This window comes from Balaenoptera ricei, chromosome 21, assembly GCF_028023285.1.
Source record: "Balaenoptera ricei isolate mBalRic1 chromosome 21, mBalRic1.hap2, whole genome shotgun sequence".
In the NCBI taxonomy this organism is placed as follows: Eukaryota; Metazoa; Chordata; class Mammalia; order Artiodactyla; family Balaenopteridae; genus Balaenoptera; species Balaenoptera ricei.
Genome location: NC_082659.1, coordinates 27,211,537 through 27,234,076, shown reverse-complemented (window position 1 = coordinate 27,234,076; position 22,540 = coordinate 27,211,537).

Below are 22,540 nucleotides of genomic sequence, written 5' to 3'. Positions count from 1 at the left end.
AAAAGGTAATTTGGTAATTCAGATGAAATTGTAAAAGTGAAATATATGAAGTAATATGTTTGTGGGTACGCTGAATTTCTTCGTCCCTTGCCTAAGCTGAACTTACTCTTTCCTAGCCCATGCGGACCAGGAAGTAGCTCATTCTCTTTTTTGTACAAATTCCATGCCAAACTTTGTACTGAGTGCTTTATATAAATTATATTTCACTGAACCTCAAAGCAGCCTTTCAAAATACATATGGCAATCTCCAATTGATTTATGGGAAAACTGACTTACAGGTTAAAAGCCTGTTACTTTTTGCAAAAAACAAGAATAAGGTGGAGAGAAAATTCACATTCAGAATTTTTTTTTTAAATTACAAAATATACCCCTTAGCCCTTTCTCAAGTAGCTGTCACTTCACAGCTCCACTTTATGTATAAATGCTTCAACAAAACACTGGAAAAAATATATGCTAGAAAACGGAATGTATTTGTTTACAAAGCTAAGAAGTAGAGCTGATAGAAAAGGCAATAGATAAAGGGTAAGAGATTCATATATAAAGACTGTCCAATTGGTCAGTACAATGACCAGAATCCAGAGAGTGAAATGTTGACTATCTTAAGAATATACTTAGGTAGTAGCACAGCAGATGCACAAATGCAAGTTAAGGAGTGCCATCATGACTGTTGTCAGTCAAAAAATATAGAGTGTTTATTATGTGCCAGGTGCGTTTACAGACCCTGGGAATACAGTATCTAATATTTGCAGGAACTTATATTTCAATGGGGGGTGTAAGGGTAAAAAAATGTGATAAACGCATAGAACGACACCCACAACAAAAAGCTAATTTCAGGAACTGATTAGGTCAATAAAAAATGTTAAATAGGGTCACTTGATTACATGTGACTGAGAGGGCCCCTAGAGTGATAAAGGAAGACATTTGATGAGGAGGTAATATTCCACTGAGTCCTGATTAAGAAGCAGGTAGCTCTGCAAAAGTATGGGAGAAAGAAGATGGTCCAAGAAGAAAAAACAGTAAGGGCAAATACTTGAGATGGAAAAGACCTTGGGATGTACAAGGGACAGAAAGTATGTCAGTGTGAATATTGTATCATCAACAACTGACAGAATGAATATAGACAAATCTGGAGACATATTCAGAGGCCAGATCATGTAGGGCCTTGTTGGTCACAACAAGATTTTATTCTGGATGTAGGGAAAAGCCCATGCAAGGTTTTATTTTATTTATTTACTTTCTAACTTTTTATTTTATATTGGAGTGTAGTTTATTAACAATGTTGTGATAGTTTCAGGTGTGCAGCAAAGTGATTCAGTTATACATATACATGTATCTATTCTTTTTCAAATTCTTTTCCCATTAAGTTGTTACATAATGTTGAGCAGAGTTCCCTGTGCCATACAGTAGGTCCTTGTTGGTTATCCATTTTAAATATAGTAGAGTGTACATGTCAGTCCCAATCTCCCTAACTATCCCTTCCCCCCACCTTTCCCCTCTTGTAACCATAAGTTCATTCACTAAGTTTGGGAGTCTTTCTGTTTTGTAAATAAGTTCATTTGTATTATTTCTTTTTAGATTCTGCATATAAGTGATATCATATGATATTTCTCTTCCTCTGTCTGACTTACTTCACTCAGTATGACAATCTCTAGGTCCATCCATGTTGCTGCAAATGGCATTATTTCATTCTTTTTAATGGCTGAGTAGTATTCCATTGTATATATGTACCACATCTTCTTTATCCATTCCTCTGTCGATGGACATTTAGGTTGCTTCCATGTCTTGGCTATTGTAAACAGTGCTGCAATGAACACTGGGGTGCATGTCTCTTTTCGGACCATGTTTTTCTCCAGATGTATGCTCAGGAATGGGATTGCAGGGTCATAGGGTAGCTCTATTTTTAGTTTTTTGAGGAACCTCCACACTGTTTTCCATAGTGGCTGCACCAATTTACATTCACACCAACAGTGTAGGAGGGTTCTTTTCTCTCCACACCCTCTCTAGCATTTATTGTTTGTGGATTTTTTGATGATAGCCATTTTGACTGGTGTGAGGTGATATCTCATTGTAGTTTTGATTTGCCCTTCTCTAATAAATCATGATGCAAGGTTTTACATTGAATAAGAACATGCATTGAGTTACTTTTGAAAATATCACTGTGGCTGTTTTGTGGAGAGTGATCTATAGGGAGATGAAAGTGGAAGCAGGAAGATATGTAAGAAGGCTCCTGCTAGATTTCCCTAAGGATGATGGTTCCTGGGACTACCATCTTGCAGTAGAAATGAGAAGTGGTTAAATTTTAGTTGTATTTTGTCAGGAGAGCTGGCAGGACTTAACTCATAGATTGGATCTAGACTATGAAAAGAAGGGAAGAGTCAAGAATTATTAACACCTAGATTTATAACCTGAGCATCTAGGTTGCAATGGTAGAATCATTTCTTGGGGTGATGGGATAGTGTGGACAGGGGTGGAGGACAATAATTGATAGTCCTGCTTTGGCCAATTTGTGATGCCTATTGAACACCCTAGTAGTAATTATTTGACTATATTAGTTGGTTATATCAGACTTGGGCACTGGAGAGATGTTTGGATTAAGATATTTTAAAAGGGTAGCAGAATACAAATATATTTGAAACAATGGGATTAAATGCCCTCACATAGGGAAAGATTATAGATAAAGAGCATCAGAAAGCTGAGGGCTGAGCCCAGAGTCTAAGGGCAAGTCTATCAGGGATTTTGTAGATAACGTGGACCTGTGAAAGAAGACTGAAAAGTACAGATAGTGAAATAAGAGGAAATCCAGGAGATTATGGTGTCCTAGAAACAAAGGAAAACATGTTTCCTTATGGATGGAATAATGGATCATGTTAAATACTGTAGAGGGTGCTAGCAAGATGATGGAAAACTAACCATTAGCCGTGGGAAGATGGAGATTCACGGTGACCTTGTTAAGAACTATTTAGATATAATGATGAGGTCCAAAGTCCAATTGCAAAGGATAGGAGTGGGAAACAAAATATGAGATGAGCACTTAGAGAACACAAATATGAGGAACTACTTTTATGATTTTTTCTTCTGGTATACCTGGAAGCTTATACAAAGTTAAGGGACAATATTTTTTAAAATGTTTTGAAAGAACCAATAAAGAGTGGAAATTTGATGCATCAAGAGAGAAAGAGTTAAATTGCAGAAATTAAATCCTTAAGATGGTAATAGTAGATGCAATTTGTGGCACAAATTAACTTGGCCTTAAGTAGGAACATCATTTTTATTATAATAAGGGAAACTATAATGTGGAAAACTATAATAAGGGAAACAATACAGTAGGGTGGTAGGATTTTTATTCAAGATTAATTAATCAGCTAAGACAGTACGTGGGGAGTGGGTATTGAAGATTTGAGGATAAGGAATGAAATTGCCACTTTAGAAAGTAACTAGGTGGAACTTCCCTGGTGGCTCAGTGGTTAAGAATCCGCCTGCCAATGCAGGGGACATGGGTTCGATCCCTGGAAAGCCACAACTACTGAGCCCTCGTGCCACAACTACTGAAGCCTGCGCACCTAGAACCCATGCTCTGCAACAAGAGAAGCCACCACAATGAGAAGCCCACGCACCGCAAGGAAGAGTAGCCCCCGCTCGCAGCAACTGGAGAAAGCCTGCGCGCAACAACGAAGACCCAATGCAGCCAAAAATAAATAAATAAAATAAATAAATTTATATATATAAAAAAGGAACTAAGTAAATTTAATAGGAAAGTTTATCAGGACAACCTGTCAGTGTTGATATTTCTTTTGATATGTGGGCATAAATTTAAGGTCCAATCAGTGAATTTTCTCTTGATTGTTGGGCTACTCATTCGTAGGTGCAAAATAAAAGGATAGTTGAGTTAATCAGGGTTAAGGATATTCCAAGTGAATAGAATTTCAGGTGAGAGAGGACAGAGAATTTCCAAGAGAACACAGGGCTGGAATAAAAAAAAAATCTAGGTTTCTAAGGAAAGTGAGGACCTAGAGTGATTGATGTACAGTGAGAAGGTGTTAAGATAAATGGATTACAGATTTTCATGAGTTTGTCGAATTTTGGAATAAAAGTTTTAGTGCAAGTTGGAAGGAGAGAAGTTGGTAATCAGAGATTATTAAAATGTTTGAAACTAACATTTTGGGAGTAGTATAGGTGTAGGTAATGATCACATGACTGGCTGGCCAAGTGAGACCGAAGGGAATGTAAGAAACAAGTAGATGAAGGTTCTAAGAATACAGGAATTGGATGTATCATCTATTTGCATGAGGAAATCTCAAAAAATCATAGCTACGGAGAGGGAGGCAACAGCTAGATGCCCTATGAATGGGGAGAGTAAATAAGATATCAGTAAGTGACAGTATCAGAAGTGAGAGCTAAAAAAGTCTGATGAGTTGAAACTGAAAAAGGCTAGTGTTTTTAAGGAGGAAGGAGAAGAAATGGTTTTCAAGTAGCAATAGGTAATAGGAAGGACACTTGAGTTACGTGGAGTGTAGAAGAAAAAAGTCTACATTCAAGGGGTTACAGAGATGCAGTATCTTCAGCACAGCCATGTTCCAGTTAAGTGAGAGGATAAAAGGACCATTCAAAGAAAAGGTTGAGAATAGAATGGAGCATGCTTGTGACTGTGATCCCAAAAGATGCTGAAGAATTTGAGCAGGTGGGAATATTAGGAGTTAGGATCAGATCAGTGAAGGTAAACAATTGCAAAGGGATAATCATTTGTATTACGGTATATCATACTGAAACCTGGATTTCTGTGGACATCCAAGATGTAGGTACAGTGGATTAATTCTGGAAATCAGAAAAGAGATTGAAGACTTTGAAGCACCTTCTTGGGGGAAGGTCAACTCAGCAAAACATGGAATACTACAGATTGAGAATTTGGCTTTCTCCCTGAGTAAAGGGGTTGATTTGCCAATGCACAGAGGTGATTATATGATACAATTTCATTTGAGAAATATGTGAAAGATATGAAGGTTTTAACTAACTACCATATCAATAAAAGCTGAAAACATAACTTCACTAAAGATAAAAATGCACTCTTTGCATCAAAAAAAAATACTCTTCAGAAAAATTCTAATACCCGCTAGTAGTAGAATATGGCTACATGGCTAACTCTGGGTCCATCCTTAAAAGTAACATTGGTGAGTGAAAGTCTGTCCTCAGATCCCTAAGATCTGGCGGAAAGTAGGAAGTGGTCGTGAACATGATGAATGATAAAAAGATTGTCAGGGCATTGAACAAGCCATGTATCCAATAAAAAGAAATTACAACTTCAACAGATGCAGGTATCCAGGCTCTTCTGGACATAATAGGACCCTTTAAGAGAGTAAAGGACAGATTGCTTGGGAAATCTGATCTTTCATTCTAAAATTATCTTTCTAAAAATACTATGGGTCTTGTGTTTCAGAATAATCTAGGAAGGTTATTAAAAGTGTATGTTCCCAAGTCTCATGTCAGACCCACTTAATCAAAATCACTGAGAATGGATCCAGAGATCTGTACATTTTAACATGCTATATATTACAACCTTTCCCTCAATTTAATCACAGGAAGGCTCAATAAGATCATTAATGTGCTAGCAGGAGATGCTTGGCAGTTGGTAGGTTTGGTACACTATGCTTTATTGGATAGAAGTGAGGCTTATCTTGGCTCGCCGATAGATCCAGTGCCTAAACAGTGCTTGGCACAGAGTGGGCACTCAACAATTATTTGGTGAATTAACGACTGAAGGAATGAATAGTTTTTCTGATCTAGATTTAAGCTTTCTGTCCTCTCAACTCCAAAGTGGGATATTATTATTGATTAAACACCTCTGTTTCTCAGTCTCCACCCAGAGACTCCCCAGCCAAATCGACCCGTTCTAGTAAGGAGTTTCCCTATGCCTGAGCTCCTACCCACTTAACCTTCCCTCAATCTACTTTTATCTTTGATTTCTGACCCTCTTATTTTAAGCTAACTGACTAAGAAAGGGTCAGCCCTTTGATTTGATTGTCCAAACTCGATGCTAATACATGCCTGTCCAAATCGCCAGTCTGGATTTTAGCCATTCAGTCATAAATTGGTCAGGACAGTGTCACCTGGCCTGAGAAACCCTCAGGGCTTCAATCAAATCTACCAGGGTTAAACATGGCCAAGTCATGTCCACTTCCAGCAAAAGTATAAACAAAATTTGCCAAGGCTTAATGTGGTCATTCATTTCAAATAGTTGAAGAACCAACCCATGAGGAAGAAAATAAGATTTATTCTGAGTTTTTCTAAGGACACATTTAAGACTAGTGGGAATAAGTTATAGAAAGAAGATTTTGTTTCAAAATAAAGGAGAGCAATATAAAATTAATTGGCATTTAACTGTCTTAAAGTTACCAGCTCCCTTTTGCTAAGAGAATTCAAATAGAAGCAAAATAATAATTTATCTAGAACAGAATCATAAAGCTTGAAGGAATTTTTGAGATCAATTTAATATACTATTCCAACCTCATCCTTTTATAAATGTGGAATCGAAGGTCTAGAAAAATTGAGAACTGTCTAAATCTTCATAGCGTATTATAGTTAGTAGTAGGAACATAACCTAACCTTAAGGCTTTGTACCCAACATCACTTCAAATTGTAGAAGGGGTACCTGCTTTGATTTATATGATTCCATATGTCTTATCTAAATTCTGACTAGCAGCCCCATATTTTGAACTCTTTTTTCTTTTTTTGTTTATATCCAGAATTCTGTAGTTAATTAATTTTACATGGAAATGAAGTGAAACATGACTCTCAATTTGCATATTTGCAAATTGAAAAAAAAAACCAAATCTGCCTGGAAATAGCTCATGATAACTGTTATTTACAGTTATCATGTAAATAACATGTTATTTACTGACAAAGAAGTAGCTCTCTCTTTTTGGCAGGTGAAACAAATTAAATGGCACCCACCTTCTTGTTGTGTAGAACAGAATCCCCCCCTTGGGACTGAGAATATGATTTTGCCAACAATAGAGAAAGGAAATAACATTTACAGAAAGAACGTCTGCTTGTAGGTGATTTGTATGTGTAATCACATTTAATTTCATTTAATCCACACAATGCCTCTGTGAAATGGATATTGTAGCCATTTTACAGATGAGGAAATTGTATCTCAAAGTGGTTTACTGCCATGTTCAAAGCCCTACGGCTGACACATGGTAGAAGAAAATTTGAGATTACATCTTAGTTAGGGAGACCAACTGGTCTAATCTGCTCAGGACTGGGGAGTTTCCCAAGACATGGGAATTACAGTGTTAAAGCTGGGAAAGTTCCAGGCAAACAGAAACAGTTACTCACCCTAAATCCAGGGAAAGGAGAAGGAAGTTCTTTCCCAAGCTCATCAAATGCCAGTGACTCAACTAAGGGTGGGGAAAGGATGGGAGCTGTGATACAGCATGTTAAGACATACAGATTTCTGGATCCATTCTCTGTGATTTTGATTGAATGGGTCTGGAATCCTAAATTATTCTGATACACATGGTCCATAGGTTACATTTTTGGAAACTTCATTTTAGAAGGAAAGATCAGACTTCCCAAGCAATCTGTCATTCATACTCTTGAAGGGTCCTACTAGGTACAGAGGAGCCTGAATATCTACATTTTCTGGCATGATTGCTATCATTTTATTTAAAGATCATCATCATCCTGAAGTCTCTGTTCCAGCTGTGTTTGAAAGTAAGTGGACAAATACAGTCTTCTCCTTAGGAATAGATGGAAAACCACTCTGTAGTCTTTGCAGCCAAAGGCCAAGGTTGAAGGACACCAGATATTCACAAACGCCATTCATGAGATACCAGAATGATCCCTTCAGGCCAGTGGTTCTCAAACTCCATGTGTATACGAAACACACTGGGGATCAAATACAACATGCACATTCTCGTGTTCTACATTCTAAGAGTCTGATTTAACTGGTCTGAGGTAAGACCCAGTGAGATGGTTCATTTTATGTGTCAACTTGACTGGGTCCCAGGGTTCCCAGAATAAACATTATTTCTGGTGTGTCTGTGAGGCTGTTTCTGGATGGGGTTAGTATTTGAATCAGTAGACTGAATAAAGTAGATTGTCCTCCCTGCTGTGGGTAGGCATCATTCAATCCATTGGGGACCTGAATAGAAGGAAAGGCAGCGGAAGGGAGCATTCTCTCTCTCTGCCTGATGCATAAGTTGAGAGATTGGTTTTCTGTCCTTGGGCTGGGATTTACACCATCAGTGCTCCTGCCTCTCAGACCCTGGGACTCAGACTAGAATTTACACCATGGAATTTCCTGCGTCTCCATCTAGCTGACAGTAAATCATGGGACTTCTCAGTCTCCAAAATAACATGAGCCAATTCCTTATAATAAATCTCATTATGATATATATTTCATATAATAAATATATATTATAATCTATACAAATTGTATATTTATAGATATACATATACACACATATGTATTATTATTAGTTCTATTCCTCTGGAGAACCTTGATTAATACATTTAATATATCCCAGAATATTTATTTTACGTGCCGCTTCCTCTCCCAACTAGTTGATTCTGATGCTTTCTTGATTTCCTGATCTAAACCACAAATTTCATTCTTTGCTTATTCTGTACCTAACATGATACTAGACATGGGCTGGGGGAGGGGAGTTTGAATAATACCAAATTTCATAAAAAGTAGATTGTAAACAAGTTAAAGACATTTTTAACCTAGTTGGCAATAGATTCAGTCATTTGCCTGTTTTGTTGTTGGTTTATCTTTTCTTTCTTTCTTTTTTTTTTTTTTTGCAGGCAAAATCCATTTTGAAACTGTCCCCAAAGAAAAGCATCTAGATGGCGAAAAAAAGTTAGATTTGGTATTTTACTGATTTCTTCTTCTTGTCATTCATATTTCAATGCTAATTTTCTAAAGCCTTTTACACAAAACAGTTTTAAATTCCATACAAGGCAAATTGGACAAATTCCATTTCAGAACTGCAGTTGTGTTGACACACGGTAATCTTATTAGCAATAAAAGGATATTACCTATAATTGAATAGCTCGGCAATTAACAAATTTCAGAGCCAGAGAACGCCGTCATTCTTCAGTTTTACATTTGTTTTTACCCAGAGCAGGAAATGTTTGAATTAGCAACAAAACTATTAGCATATTCTTGCTCTACTAAATGAAAAAATAACTTAATAAAAAACTGCTTCACCCAGAATAAATATTAACTACAGTTCATGCAGATAAGCTTAACTGAGCAATTAGGACTGTGTTATACTCGTACTTTAATAAATACTGTGTGTGTTTATTTCAAGCAACATAACACCCGTGTCACCCCAAAATCTGATTGGGTAAAATTCTGTGTTGATAATAAAGGTCAGGCTTCCATTTATTTAAACAAATATATAATTTGGGAAAAATAATTAAAGTATTCATCTGGGGAAGTTATATTTGGTGTCTTCATGACAAGCTGTATAATTGGGTCATTCTAATATTATAACACAGACACACACACATACACACACAACTATTTCTTTTAAAATGGATGTAGTTATGTTCCAGGGCTCAACATCACCCATGGAACAAATTACATTAAAATTACAATTAACTTCCGCTCAACTGTCAGCAGAAATCCATGTTGCTGTGTACATACTGCCTTTTCCTCACTTTTAATAAGCCCCTTTCAATTATGAGGGAACATAAATTGGAAGGATGTCGCTATGTCATCTACAGTATTAAAATGTACGAGGAACATTGACCCTGGCCTCTAGAGATGATGTGAAAAGCCATTTATATGCACAGCTGTACAAATTGCCTGAGCTTAATGCTAAATTCCATGGAAAATCATCTTCGCTGCTGTGCATCTGAGGAAGGACAAGATTTAGATATTTAATGTGTTCCCTTACCAGACAAGCCCAGTCAGCAGTGAATTAGTGAACCAACCAATACAGGGAGCTCCTTTGGGGAGTGACAGCTTTTGCCTTTAAATGCAAGGAGTGACCAGAGTTCATACTTCGCTGGAAACAGCAATGAGGGAAAGAGCCAGCGGGGTTAGTCACCTTGCTCTCACTGATGTTGTCTTCCATAAAACTACCCCCAGATTGATTCCCCAGATCCCTTCCCTTCACCAATGTGTTCTTGAATGTTGGCTACAGCAACATCCCTTCATCCCCATCAACCTTTCTCCATAGACATGATCCAGTCTTGAATATCTATTTTGGACATATTACTCGTATTACTGAAGAAACACTACTTCATATTAAAAAACAAAAATAAAAACAAATGAACCTGGCCATAGATGGAAATCTCATGTCAGAATCCAGCTGTGGGAGCTATTCTATAGCTCAAATTCCATTTGACCATTTACTGACTGACTCTGTCAACTTACTATCTTCCATGTGCTTCAGCTTTCTCACTTATCAAAATTAGGACACTAGCCTCTTATTTAACAAGAGGAGATGATCATAACATCTTCACAGGGTTGTTTTGAGGTAGAAGGCTTAGTAAATGAAATATAGTAGGTATTTTAAAAAGTTAGCTATTTTCAAAAGACATTACAACTAAAGCTGGGATTTGTTTTTAAATTACCACACACGATCCTCTTTGTATTGAGCTGAAATCTGTCTCCTTGTCACCTTTAAATCTTACCTTATTGAAGACTCTCCAAAACCAAAATGAGATGTCAAGGAGTTAGTGCGTTTCCTGTCATAGAAGGGGTTCAAGAAGAAGCTGGTATTAATGTTGCAGAGAGTATCTAAACTTTGAAGGTACAGTTGCACCAGGTCGGCTCCCAGGTGGAAGGGAAAAAAGATATAAGGAAAATGGAGGTGGGATAGGGATTGTGAAACTACAAGACGGATAACAGAATCACTAGGGAACACTTTCAAAATATACATGTTAAGGCCTCATCTTGTGGGACAGGGAGAGGGATGAAGGAGTTAGAAGACAAACTAGCCCTCTTCTCCAACCCTGTTTTGAAAATTACGAGACCAACGGTAATTTTGAATTACTCAGGCTGAGTGAGTCAGGACTGGAGATGTTTATCCAGATTGGTGAGTCTCAACCCTGTACACTTTAAAATCACCTGGGGAGATTTTTAAAAGTACTAATGATCAGGTCTCACCCCAGATCAGTTCAATCAAAATCTCTGAGAGATGGGCCAAGGCACTGAAGCTTTTAAAAAGCTCCCCAGGTAATTCTAATGTGCAGCAAAGTTGAGAACCAATGTCCTATAGAAACTTACCTAGATAACCTTAAATGTTCTTTTTTAATCTGCAAACCTATGACTTGTAGCATTTCAAAATTAAACAAATGAAAATCTCCAAAGTAATAATTATTATATAGATTGGCATATGTGTTAGGATCCATCTTCCTCCTCCTCCTCATCATCACAATAATAATACATACCAGTTTTCATTTGAATAGTGATTAAGCTCATTCACATCTAAGCAACCACAATAGCTGTGGTTTAGGAAGTGTAACTTACTTGAGCAAGCTTCCATAGTTGACTAGAGGCCAAGCTGGGACTCAAGACCAGTTCTTCACATTCTTGAATTAGTACTGTTCCCATTCTGTCACCATTAGCTAGCTTCACAAGTCCTCCAGTGCCTAAGTCTGCTTGCATTAACAGATCATGCTCTTCCACAAAAGTTTAGCTATCAGTTATGACTCTAAGCCAATCTCTAGCTTCTAACAGATGCTTTCAGACCAAACACCTTTTATAATTGCTCTTGTTGACAAATAGTGGTCCCCAGGACTGGTTACTAGCTATGGTTCAGTGAATCAAGGCTTTGATTATCCTTACAGTAATTTCATATGTAATAATTCTTAATGCAATGAAACAATCAACTTACCTATTTACTTTTTTAAAGCAAGAGGCAACATTGTCTCTTACTTCGACCCACACAAATCAGATATTTTTTAACATGTAGAGGATAATGAGAATTTTAATAGCCAAGTCATGGTGCTAAAATTGAGTTTGGCATTTCTTAGTTACTTGCATCAGCAATTAAAGTGGTTACAACCCTTGAAAACATATCTAACATTCACTTTCAAGAAGATGGAGTAGAATTACAACTAAAATTCTTGATTATATGTACAACAAATAGAGAAGATTCTGAAAGGTGGAGAAAAGAAAAAAGATTGGCTAGAGGACTTGGGATCTGAAGAATAAGTAACACAGTGGTGAACTCCAGGGCTTTCTTTTTGCCTCGTATATCCCAGCTTGAAGCTAAAGAAGCCAATAGTTGGAAACATCTACAGGCACAGACCAAAAAAGACCAAACAAAGGCTAATCTCTCTAGCCAGATGACCAGGAAATGCTATTGAGCAGGACAAGAAATGTGTCAAAGAGAATACCTCAAGGGAAATTTTAAAATATGTTGAACTGAATGATTATTGAATATACAGTAATACCCTCATTATCTTTGGGAGATTGGTTCCAGGACCCTCGTGGATACCCAAATCCTCCAAAGATGTTCACATCTCATATAAAATGGCATAGTATTTGCATATAACTTAGGTATATCCTCCTATATACTTTATATCATACCTACTTATAATACCAACTAAAATGTAAATACTATGTAAACAGTTGTAAATACATGTAAATACTATGTAAGTAGTGGCCAGAGTGTGGCAAATTTAAGTTTTGCTTTTTGGAACTTTCTGGATTTCTTTTTTTTTTTTTAATTTATTTATTTTTATTTATTTATTTATTTATTTTTGGCTGTGTTGGGTCTTCATTTCTGTGCGAGGGCTTTCTCCAGTTGCGGCGAGCGGGGGCCACTCTTCATCGCGGTGCGCGGGCCTCTCACTGTCGCGGCCTCTCTTGTTGCGGAGCACAGGCTCCAGACGCACAGGAGTTGTGGCTCATGGGCCTAGCTGCTCCGCGGCATGTGGGATCTTCCTAGACCAGGGCTCGAACCCATGTCCCCTGCATTGGCAGACGGATTCTTAACCACTGAGCCACCAGGGAAGCCCTGGATTTCTTTTTTAATATTTTCTCTCCATGGTTGGTTGAATCTGTGGATGCAGAAGCCATGAATATGGAGGGCCGGCTGCTTCAAAATTTATGGAACACAGTCAAAGCAGTACTGAGAGGAAAATTTAGAGCACTTAATGTGTACATTAGGAAAGAGGAAGACTCAAATAAAATGTCTAAGTTCTTACCTCAAAACTTAGAAAAAATAAAACCAAAACTATTAAGGAAACTGAAATCATAATTTCAAAAAGAGTAATCTCCAGACCTAGATGGTTCCACTAAGAATTCTGTCAAATGTTTAAAGAAGAATTACACCAATTCTAAACAATCTCTTCCAGGAACTAGGAGAGAAACTTTGTAATTCATTTTATTAAGTTAGTATCACCATGATACAAAAAACAGACAAAGAAAGCACGAAATAAATAAATAAATAAATAAATAAATAAATAAAAACTCTGCAGACCAATACCCTCATGAATATAAACTCAAAAATTCTTAACAAAATATTATCAAATAGAATTCAACAAAAATGAAAGAATTATACATTGTGAACATGTAGGACTTATTTCAGTGGTGCAAGGAAAAACCAATCAATGTAATCCACCATATTAACAGATTAAAGAATAAAGATCACACGATCATATTAATTGATGCAGAAAATCATTGGACAAAATTTAATACCCATTAGTGATTAAAATTCTCAGAAAAAATGGGCATAGAGAGAAGGTCCATAACTCAATAAAAAGCATCTACAAAAACTACTTAATAATGTAAGACTGAATGCTTCCCCCCTAAGAACAGGAAGAAGGTAAGGATTTCCACTTTCATTGCTCTTATTTAACAAAGTGCAAGAAATTCTAGCAATATAGCAAGAGAAAGAAATAAAAGTCATGCAGATTAAAAAGGGAAAAAATAGAATTGTCCCTATTTGCAGATGAGATGTAGAAATCCTAAAGAATCTACTGTAACAGGAGCAAGAACAATAACAACAACCAAACAACAAAACAAAACAAAACAAACCTAGAACTAATAAGAGAAGATTGCAGGCACAAGATAAAGTTGCAAAAATAAATAAATTGTACTTTTTTATACTAGCATGTGTACTTGTACACTGAAATTAAAACTACAACATCGATTACTCAAAAAATACTTAGGTATAGATCTAGTAAAACATGTATACCACTTGAATGCTAAAACTGGAAATGGTGATGAAAGAAATCAAATAATATCTGAATAAATGGAGATATATATCTGTGGATATGAAGATTCAACATAAGATGTCAATTTTCTACAGAGTGAAGTAAGTCAGAAAGAGAAAAACAAATGTTGTATATTAACACATATTTGTGGAATCTAGAAAAATGGTACAGATGAACTGGTTTGCAAGTCAGAAAGAGACACAGATGTAGAGAACAAACATATGGACACTAAGGGGGGAGGGGGAGTGGGATGAACTGGGAGATTGGGTTTAACATATACACACTAATATGTATATAATAGATAACTAATGAGAACCTGCTGTATAGCACAGGGAACTCCACTTTGCTGCACAGTGGAAACTAACACAACTTTGTAAAACAACTATACCCCCTGCCAAAAAAAAAGTCAATTTTCCCCAAATCGATATACAATTTAACAAAATTCCTGTCAAAATTCCAGAAAGATATTTTGTAAATATAGAGAAGACCATTCTAAAATTCATATGAAAAGGCAAAGGAAATAGAATAGCTAAAAAAATCTTGAAGAGGAATAAAGTTGGAGGAATCAGACTATCCAATTTCAAGGCTTATTATATAGCTACAGTAATTAAGATTGTGAGTTATTGGTCAAGACATAGACATATAGATAAATGAAACAAAATAGAGAACATAGAAATAGACCCATGCAAACCTACCCGACTGATTTTCATAAAGGATACAAAGAAATTCAAAGGGGAGAAGATAACTTTTCAAAAAATGGTGTTGGAGCAATTGGACATCCATAGGCAAAAATATTAACCTCAATCTAAGTCTCATATCTTATACTCAAGATTAATACAAAACCGATCATGAACTCAAATGTAAGATGTTATACTATAAAACTTCTAGGGGAAAAAAACATAGGAGAAAATCTTAGGAATCTGTGACAGGCAGAGTCTTAGACTTGAAACCAATAGCATGATTCATAAAAGGAAAAATTGATAAGTTTGACTTCATACAAATTAAAAACTTGTGCTCTGCAAAAGACCTTGTTAAAAGGATGAAAAGACAAGGTACATTCTGGAAGAAAATATTTTCAAGCTATATATCCAACAAAGACTAGCATCTACAATATGTAAAGAGCTGTCAAAACTCAACAGTAAAAAACAAGCAATCCAATTAAACTATGATGAAAAGATAAACACTTCACTAAAGAAGATATACAGATATTCATGTCAAATAAGCACATGAAAAGATGCTCATTATCATTAGCCATGAGGGAAATGCGAATTAAAATGATAATGAGATATCCACTACACATATATCAAAATAGCAAAAATTAAAAATGGTAATAATTCAGAGAAACTGGATCACTCATACATTGCTAATGGGAATGTAATATGATAGACCCAGTTTGAAAAACAGTTTGGAGGTTTCTTAAAAAACTAAATATGCAGCTATAATATATATATATATATATAATATATATATATATTATGCAGCTATAATATATATATATAATATATATATTACCCTCCTGGGTAGTTTTCCTGCATAAAAATAATAAAAAATAATAATTCACGCAAAAGCCTGTACATGAATGTTCACAGTAGCTGTAATCCCCCAAACCTAGATATCCTTTAAAGGGAGAATGGTTAAACAGACTGTCTCACACTCATGTCATAGAATACTACTCAGTAACAAAAAGGAACAAACTATTGATACACACAACCTGGATGAAACTCCAGAGAATTATGTGAGTGAACAATACAGTCCCAATGGTTTACATACTGTAGAACTCCATTATATGACATTCCCCAAAGTACATGGTCGTAGAAATGGTTGCCCCGGATTAAGAAGATGGTTGCGGGGGGGTGAGGGTTTGAGGGTGTGGGAGTGTGTGTGGCTTTAAAAAGCAACAAGAGGGATACTTGTGGTGATGAAACTATTCTGAATCTTGACTGTATCAATATCAACAGCCTGATTATGTTACTGTACCATTGTCTTATAAGATGTTAACATTGGGGAAACTTCTTAAAGGGTACATGATGTCTCTCTGTATTATTTCTAGGAGCTGCATATAAATGTACAACTATCTAAAAATAAATAGTTTCACTGAATAATATATCCCTTTTCTCAATTTGAGCTTCATATTGAATTAATCAACTTTAATGTTATTCATTTGTATAATGTTTTAGAACTGATAAAGATATGAAAACTTCTCTAGTGTTTACTGTATCTTTCCCACCATTTGGCAACCATAGATGAAAAGTCTTCATATTCAATGGATCTTGGGGATTACAACAAATATTTAACATTACTCAAACTAAAAAGAAAAAATAAACAAACCAACAAAAAATCTACTCATGTCACAGCCCTTTTGTTTTTCCAAGTGGCAATTCTCACTCTTCTCCTCCAAGTACTGAGTCTTATAATCATTCTAACAGATTGCAAAAGGGACAAATATTTACATTGATATTTATTGAGTTCATATTATAATTAAGAAACTGAACTTGGCTCTGTAGCCTTGGAAAGAAGGATCACATAAGGATCCATTCAGAACCTACAGGGAATCAATGAAACTCTCTAGGCTTGGAATAAAGTTCAGAATTCTATTTTCATACTTTCTCTTTTTGTAAAAATATAGTGGTATTGAGTTAATTTTTATGGAGCTCTTTCTGTATGTCTAGTACTACTTTAATTACTTTACAAGTATTAATAATTCAACCCCACAGCAACTCTAAAGATGAAACTATTTTTATAAACATTTTACAGTTAATGAAAGTGAGACATAGAGGAGTTATTAATTTGCTTAAGATCATACAGCTAATAACTTTAAAAGCTTAATTATATCCAAAGCTGTTTGGCCCTGAAAACTACACTATTCAGCATTAATAATATATAATATTTATCAAATCACAGCATAATATAAGCTTTTTGCCTTATCTGTAGGAATCAAAAATAATCCTGAAAGATCATTATAAGCTGCTGTAACCATATTATTAATCAGTCCGTTGTGTACATGTTAACCATCTTAAATCACAGTCACACCAGTGAGGGATATGAAAACCTTAGACAAAATAAATAAAATAAACTTTAGCTTTTTCACTGGTGATATGAGTTAACAGAAATGTATAATCCATGCTCCAAGTGACTGTTGGCTTGGGAAATTGGTGGCCAAACTGGAACTCACTATGGATCTTTTCTGTTCCTAATCTGTTTCTGTTAAACCAATATTCCTCTCTGAGGAAAGGGAAGGTGGTACAATGAAATGACTACTGTTAGGACATCTGCCCCTGGACACCCCTGCTTGTCCCACAGAGCCAAAGGTATCAAAGCTGAAAGGGGATCCATGGTTACACTGGAGAAGAGGAGTGTTCCTTTTTGTGATACTAGGTTAGAGGGTCTCAGAATAGTATATTTGGGCCCCAATGTAATACAAAGATTAAGAAAAGGTCATTTCACAAAACAAGTACACACTTCGTATGTGTATGATCCCATGTATATAAATTTCAAAAATAGGCAAAACCAATCTGTAGGATTAGAGGTTATGAGAGTAGTTACCTTTGGATGGGGGTAGTAACTAGAGGAGAGCAAGGCGAAGGGGGCATCTTCTGGGATGCTTGGTAACATTCTATTTCTTAACCTGAGTGTTGGTTACAAGGGCGTGCCACGTGGTGAAAATTCACTGAATTGTTCATTATGATGTGTACATTTTTATGTATGTGTATTACTCTTCACTAAAAACTTTTCTTTGAGAAAACAAAACAAAACAAAACAAAACAAAAGAGAAGATCATTTGATTCCTCTTTTAAACAGTCAATCCCTAATTCCATGATGTATCCAGGGGACAGGGCAAGCACTGGATGGCTTCTTCCTTCCCCCAGATGAACTTGTCCAAAAGACTTTTAGGGCCTCATACAAATGAGCTTCTGCCTTTTTTTTGCTCCTTTGGTGCACCTGACATACCAAGACTGTGCTGATTACCAGACTCAAGTTGCACACTGTTATTGCCATGTTGCAAACCTGTAAGATGAACATATACAATGCACCACGCAGAGGCCGTTTGCGTATATGTTTTGCCATCTAGCAACAAAACTAAAAGTTCTAACATTTGGACTCACAGCCTTTTGAATTATTATGAATCTTAAAAAAAATCTGCAGAAAAAACACAAGACAAACTTATTATATTCAATTCAACATTTATGGATATACATATATATGACATAGATTTCATTTTCTCTCAAACACATTTCATTTATTGTCTAAAATATTAATATGTTGAAAATATTTTTTGGCCAAAAACAACAAAAAGGTCAAGAACCCAGTGATCCAAGCAAAATTCATAATGAGATTTTTACATAATGAAATCTGTGACTCCAGGAAACAGTGATTTGCAGAGATAAGATGCAGTGCATCTTATGCTGTGGGTGTTTTTCTTGCTTGTATTGGGCTATGCACAGGCAGATACAAATTCATTGTTCTCCGTATCAGATTTAAGCTTCTTGCAGAATGCATTCTGATTAAAAGTGGAGTGTTGAACTGGCAATCAATGAGTTGCCCAAATAATCATCACCAGTCTCTCCTATAACATAGAGGTTCTGTTTAATTGGTGCTGAAATTTACTGGCTTTGTAATAAAGATTCATTTCAACTTTTCAATGTCTTTCTGAGAAGGAGGCCCACTCACCACCTTTCTCTCTATAATGACATGTTGCTCAGAGCTACTAGAGAGCCATGGAAGAATGGATTCTGGTTAAGACCGGTCCTGGATCAGCATGTTTGTGCTGGTCAGTATCAAACCTTAATGAGAGGTTCAAAAATCAGATTGGCCACATAACATTCCTGGTTACTAGTCAAATATAAACAAAGCACCACAACTTAATCTTAACCATAAAGCTATTAAAATGGTGCCATGTTTCGCTCTGTCCCTGGCTTTCTACAAAGGCTGGAACAGCTCATGAAAGCTTATGACCATCAAATTTTAAACCCTCATTGTCCAGGGCAAGATTAGACTATTTCAACATGAGAGTCACTAGGTAGGTTCCCTTGATATTGAGAATGAATGCCTTATTCCAAAATTCCAGAGCAGTTATTTAATTAAAGGCAATTATAACAAAGAACCAGGGAACCCAGAGAGAGGAACACTTCTCAGAGTTATATTGTCAGCACACACCTCCCTCCAATGGTGATTTAATCACATTCTGAAGCATTTCTTTTTAATTTACATACCTAGCGATACGATATATGAAACAAATAACTCAAGGCTGAGTACAATATTCCAAGACCCAATGTAATTTACACAGAAAGCTGGATATTTATTACTGATGCTAGAGGTTATTAAGTTATCTGAAAGGTATAGACTTTATTTCTGTTTTCAAGAAATAGAGATTTATATTGCTTATTTATTCCCAGCTGTTGAATATCTGAGTTGTGCTCAGAAAAGAGATTAAAAATATTTGATGATACCAGTGGCTGATATAACAGCAACTTGGGGAATTTCACCCAATTTTTATCCAAAATGCGTTTCTGAGTAAGTGTGTGTATGTACGTGTCTGTGTTTATGTGTCTGATTATGAGTGTCAGACCCAATAAAAGACACATGTTTTGACAGCTGATCATGAAATATTCCATTGTTTCATTTTCTTTCTGAAATGTGAAAAACTCCGTTTTTCAAGATCTTTTCCTGACTTAAATTTTTTTCAATTGGAATAGTACAAATCCTCATAGGAGCCCTGACCACTGGACTAAGTCCCTAAACCCAGATTTCATCATAGCCTTGCTACAAACTATCTGTGTGTCTCAAGTGAGCCATTAACCTTTTGGTATCTATATTTTCTCATTTGTAAAGGAGAGGAGTTGGACTTTCAGAGTCTCATTCTATGTTTATGAATTGAGCTATAATGACTTGGGAGTCATTCCTGGATAGCCTTCCTTTTAGACATGGAGAAGATTAATCTGAATTGTTGGTGCCCGCTCCACGTACCAGGTTTCTTATTAACACATACAATTACTCATTCCACAGAATTTTGAACAAAAGACCTACTAAGGGTGCTTATTGATGTACATATGCAATCTCAGGAATCACAGGCTTGACAATGACTGAAACCAGAAGACAGTTTTGCAACATGTATTTATTGTTGAAATGGAAACAGCTCCAGGTTATATATCAATCTTTCCAACCTCTTGGGTAGTAACAATGTCAGCACAGGATTATGGAAAATGAAGATATATACTATAAGGATAGATCACTGTCTGTAGATAGAGACATACATCTACATTTCTGTCCAAAACTTTACTAGAGCATGCTTAAAGAGGTTTGGAAACACCTGAGAGTTTGAGCATGTGTTCAGAAATCTTGGCAGCGACTGAATCTTGCCTGTTAGTTTTTGTGCTGTGACTGTAGGCTATGTCCTCACTTGAAGTGCCCATAACCAGAAAAGTAAAGGAGTCCTGGAGGCATGGAAACACTTGAGGGCCAAGAACCAGAGGCCTTGGGCTCTAGTCCCAAATCTAATACTAACAAGCTCTGGGTTGAAGAGCAAGTCATTCTATATTCTTTGGCTACAGAATTAGGTGAAAATGCATTATATTAATCTTCAAACTAAAATTAGATTATCTCCAATACTCTCTGATATATCCTCTTCTGTACAACCATTATCTCTTTTTTATTCCTTTTTTAAAAAAATTTTTATTTTTATACAATTTTTTAAAATTACGTTCCATGTACAGCTATTACAAAATATGAGCTCTCTTCCCTGTGTCGGTACAGTGCATCCTTGAGTCTATCTTACACCCAATAGTTCGTGCCTCCCACTCCCCCCAACATGATGCCCCTCACAGCCATTACCTTTTATGTGTAGGGTGATGCAAAGATGAATTGGTTGAGTCCTGTAAAATTTTTCTATAAAGTGGATTCTAGACCAAAGTGCAGAGAGCAGCTGTTTCTTCTAGATCCTTCCCTTCTCCTTTCAGGCCCCCATTTTGCTTGATGCTTTTCCTTACTTCTCAGACCACTTCACCATTCTAGGCCTGCTCAGGCCAGTGGTAGACCATGCTTCAGAACTTCCCAAGCCCTTCTTCTAAAAATGTTTACTTTTCTACTTTCCGTAACCTAGGTTCAATGTTAAATGATCAAAGCCAGTTACATAAACTACTTCCTCATGTATTTCAGGCAGGGCCCTCTGAAGTCACTATCTTAAACAAAGGGAAAGAGTCAAATGATGGGACTTTCAGACAATATTAAGAACTAGCAAAGGTTATATGTTGGTGCTTTTTGATGTCCCATAAATCATACCACATAAGCACCCAATTTAACTGTAACCTTGTATTATGTATGGCATTTTACTGTTTAAAAGTATTTTCACATACATTGCCTGTTAGCTAAACAAAAGAGTTATTTCCTAATATGGACTTATTGCTAGAAAAGACTGGGGCTTGGGAAGAGTATGACTTTTGCATGTTCTTACCACTACTTAGAATAAAAACAGTTATATTCTGGTTGGTTCTGTTTTATCTTGGTCTCATGGATTGCCAACAAATATTGCTGCCTCTCTGGCAAGAAGGTGCTGGGAACATCCAGGTTGTGGTTAGAAGAGAATTTTTAAAAACCTCACTCCCTCCTGAGTCAGCGGGAGCCCGCGAGCGTTCAAGCGCCTCGGCAGCTCCGCGCCGTCAGATCGCCCAGCTCGCCTCTTGGCGTCCCGGCGCCACCGGGCCCCCTCTTCCAAAAAATTGAGGAGGAGGGGGAAAGATGGCGGAAGAGTAAGACGCGGAGATCACCTTCCTTCCCACAGATACAGCAGAAATACATCTACACGTGGAACTGCTCCTACAGAACACCCACTGAACGCTGGCAGAGGACGTCAGACCTCCCAAAAGGGAACGGACGCCCTCAGGCAACGTACATGCAGAGGCGGGTCCAAATCCAAAGCTGAACGCTGGGAGCTGTACGAACAAAGAAGAGAAAGGGAAATCTCCCCCAGCAGCCTCAGAAGCAGCGGATTAAAGCTCCACAAACAACTTGATGTGCCTGCATCTGTTGAATACCTGAATAGACAACGAATCATCCCAAATTCAAAAGGTGGACTTTAGGAGCAGGATATATTAATTTCCCCTTTTCCTTTTTTTGTGAGTGTATATGTGTATGCTTCTGGGTGAGATTTTGTCTGTATAGCTTTGCTTTCACCATCAGTCCTAGGGTTAGGTCCGTCCATTTTTTTTTTTTTTTTTTTACTTAAAAAAAATTTTTTTCCCTAATATATGCTTTCTTAATATTTTTTTCCGTATTTTCTATTTTTAGAAATTAAAAAATTTTTTAATAAGTTTTTTCATATTTTGTATTTTAAAAAATTAAAATTTTTTTTTCTAAATAAATTTTT